The sequence below is a fragment of the Trichechus manatus genome, unplaced genomic scaffold (assembly GCF_000243295.1).
Source record: "Trichechus manatus latirostris isolate Lorelei unplaced genomic scaffold, TriManLat1.0 scaffold00151, whole genome shotgun sequence".
NCBI lineage: Eukaryota > Metazoa > Chordata > Mammalia > Sirenia > Trichechidae > Trichechus > Trichechus manatus.
In genome coordinates, this window is record NW_004444087.1 from 2,336,173 (window position 1) to 2,339,958 (window position 3,786).

Sequence of the window (3,786 nt, forward strand, 5' to 3'; positions counted from 1 at the left end):
GACACCGGGATACAGGCTTGACTGGGACCCTCCTTGTCCCCTCACCAGACGCTCATCTGTGCTGCCTCCCAGCCCTGAGGAGGTTTGGTGCCTGGCTGAGGGTCCCCCTGGTGCCCTCACTCCCTGCATTGCCCCTCATGCCCACAAAGCCCTCTGGCCTCCAGAAGTGCCTGGCCTAGGTCCCTGGGGACCCCGGCAACCACCCCACCCCAGGCATGTTGCAGGAAGTCTGGGCCCGGCTTGCGTGGGAGGAGAGCAGCTGTGTTGGGCTAGACAGTGAGGAGGGGGCGGCAGAGGAGGAAGAGAAGAGAGATGTTGGCTTTCTGGCTCATTGGGATACTAAAATTAGCCATATGTGACGGGCCCAGGGCTTCGCACCCTCCTCTCTCGGCAGAGGCTGCTCTGAAACCCAGGTGCTGGGCTGAAAGTGGTACTGAAAGTTTCCACACTGGCCGGGTAACGGGAAATGAAGCTCCCGTACAGGAATGTCTCCCTTTTTGTCACATGTCAGGTTCTAGTGCTGTTTTGGCCGATGACGCCTTCTGCCTCCGGCGTGTCTGACAGCGGGGGCATGAGTGGGTAAGGAGCTGTGAAATTGTGTTTGCCTGTGCATGTGTGCGTCCGTGAGAGAGAGGGAAAGAGACAGAGGAGAGAGTCTGGAGGGAGATTGGGGAGAAAGAGTGAGAGAGTGTGTGTGTGAGAGAGAGAGCGTGTGTGAAGAGAAACTAGAGAGAATGTGTGTGAGAGACAGAACAAGAGAAAGATTAGAGAGGGAGTATGTGTGTGTGAGAGAGAGATGAGAGGGAGGGAAAGAGGCAGACAGACTGAGAGACAGACAGGGAGAGAGGAAGAGACAGGGGGAAGATTGGAAATTGGGGAGCGAATGAGAGAGACAGTGTCTGTGAGTAAGAGAGAGAGAGGATTAGCAAGAGGTAAGGAAAGAGAGATTGGAGAGAGAGAAAGCAAATGTGGCTGGGTACATGGCATACTGGAGTTCTCAGAACGATCCTTGTAACTCTTCTGTAAGTTTGAAATTATCTCCAAACAAAATTTTTTTAAAATATTTTTAATGATAGTCTGAGATATTTTGTGCTCGTGAAAATGAGCGACAGAAAGAGAAAGAGAGACAGAGACCAAGACCAACAGCCCATGAGCTGCGCGAACAAGCCAAGCATCAAACCCTGTGCTCAGCCTCCCTATGCACGGGTTGGGGGGGCCCTCAGGGGTCTGTAGACTGGGAGGGTTGGGTGCTGTTCGTGACAGTGGGGTGGTGGGAGCCCAAGGGTGGGAAAGAAGACCTTGAACTCTAAAATAACTGTCACCCCAGAGGTCTCCATTTCATCATCAGTGATGTGAAACTAGAAAACCCAGGTGACCCTGCCACAGGGGATCACCGTGAGGACCGCAGGGGCCCATGAATGTGAACCCCAAATTGTCATCTCCAGCCCAGCCCCGTTAAAGCACCTTTTCTCGTATAGCCAGAGTCCTTGGGTGGTGCAACGGTTAACTTGAGTTAAGGATTAAATTGTGTCCCCCCTCCAAAATATGTATTGCAATTCCTAAACTCTATGCCTGTGGTTATAATCCCATTTGGGAATGGGTTGTCTTTGTTATGTTAACGAGGCAGGATTAGTGTAGGGTGTGTCTTGAGTCAGTCTCTTTTGAGATATAAAAGAGATTAAACAAGGGAGCAGAGCAGAGATGGGGGAAGACACATGCCAAGCCACGTGAAGACTGCCCAGGAGCAGAAGCTCAGAAGAGACAAGGACCTTCCTCCACAGCAGACAGAGAGAGAAAGCCTTCCCCCAGAGACAGCACCCTGAATTTGGACTTCTAGCCTCCTAAACTGTGAGAAAATAAATCTCTGTTAAAGCTATCCACTTGTGGTATTTCTGTTATAGCAGCTCTAGATAACTAAAACAATGAACTTGGCTGCTAACCGAAAGTTTGGAGGATCAAGTCCACCCAGAGGCACCACAGAAGAAAGGTCTGGCAATCTATTTCCAATAACTAGCCATTGAAAACCCTATGGATCACACTTCTACTCTGACACACATGGGGTTGCCACGAGTCAGAATCGACTCAATGGCAACTGATTATCTCATGTAGCTGCGGCTACTGGGCACCTCCACTTGAATTTCCCTAATGTAAAGGTTCGAAACCAAACAAACCCCCGAGGTTTTCCCTCTTCTCAGTAAATGACACCTCCATCAGCCACCAGTCGCTCAAGCTAGAAACCTAAGACTTAGCCTGGATTCCCAGCTCAATCCATAAGTACACTTCAAACCCACTATTCTCTTCACCTTCACTACAAGTCCCTCATCCAGCCTGGTTGATACCCATCCCCTCGATGGTTTCCTGGCTCCCCCTCCCACTGATGTCAAACCCCCATCCAGCAGCAGTCCTAACCATTTGCAACACGAACCCAGTTATGGATTGAATTTTGTCCCACCAGAATATATGTTGAATTCCTGGCCCTAGTACCTGTGAATGTGACCCTGTTTGGAAGCAGGGTTTTCTTTGTTATGTTAATTAGATCATGAACAGCTAGAGTGGGTTCTAAATCTAATCACTGCTGACTTATAAAAAGAGTAGATTAGACACAGAGGCAAACACCTATGGGAGAAGACAGATGCCATGTGAGGATTGTCTACAAGCCGAGAAACCAAGGAACATCCAGAATTACCGACAAGGAAGGTAATCGCCACGGCCAAGACCTTGATTTGGACTTTTAGCCTCCAGAATAGTGAAAAAATAAACTTCTGTTCTTTAAAGCCACCCACTTGTGGTATCTCTGTTACAACAGTCCTAGGACACTAAGACAAACCCCTCTGAGATCTGAAAGCCCAAGAACAGCTTCTCCAAATAACATTTCTAAATGCCTAAAATAAAACACGTAGGATTGCAAAGGAAATCAATTTCGTTGAAACACAGTTATCATAATTTATCGGAGAAATGTGTAATGTAGTCATTTATGTGTTTTTTGGTGAATGCTCTTAAATAACAAGATAAAATAACAAGATCTGGTGATGAGTCTAATAACTGTCATTATTTCAAAGTCGAGATGAGTGTGCATAGTATTTTAAGTTATCTGCAACAACTGTAGCAAGATATGAAAATACCAGTGTTTCTATTAGCATGTAAGTCCCAGGCACTGCCGATACACGTGGTTTATTGCACTAGCTTTCAATTGTTGTTGTTGTTATTGTTAGCTGCTGTCTAGTCGGCCCCCACCTCACGGCCACCCCATACACAATGGAACGAAACAATGCCTGATCCTGCACCATCTCCATGATCGGTTGTGGATCCAATTGTTGTGATGCGTAGAGTTTTCACGGGCTGATTTTCAGAAGTAGATCACCAGACCTTTCTTCCTAGTCTGTCTTAATCTGGAAGCTCCACTGAAACTTGTTCAGCATCATAGCAACACAGAAGCCTCCACTGACAGACGAGTGATAGCTGTACATGAGGTGCATTGGCTGGGAATTGAACCCCGGTCTCCTGCGTGAAAGGCAAGAATACTACCACTGAACCACCAATGCCCTCAGCTTTCAATTAGGGGTTAGGAAAAAGAAAGATGTAATTTTTTCCAATTAAAATTTACCAACCCCCTCAATTTTATAAATGGACCCAAATCCATGGACCCCTGATCAGTGGACCTCTGATCGAGCCATCTTTTGGAGCACAAATTGGGTCATCTGGCTCTTTCTGGTACCTTCCCCTGTCTCACTGTATCCAGCCACACCGGTCTCCTTTTGGGTCCCCAAATTCTTTCTGCCCAAGGCC

The 3,786-nt window shown here is 47.6% G+C and overlaps 1 non-coding gene across 1 annotated transcript; it reads right to left on the bottom strand.

Annotated features, from left to right (window-relative positions):
* Positions 1–3,471: 3,471 nt before the first annotated feature.
* On the bottom strand, positions 3,472–3,542 carry TRNAE-UUC (transfer RNA glutamic acid (anticodon UUC)). The gene has a single exon. It is a non-coding gene; the product is annotated as a tRNA-Glu (tRNA).
* Positions 3,543–3,786: the final 244 nt, after the last annotated feature.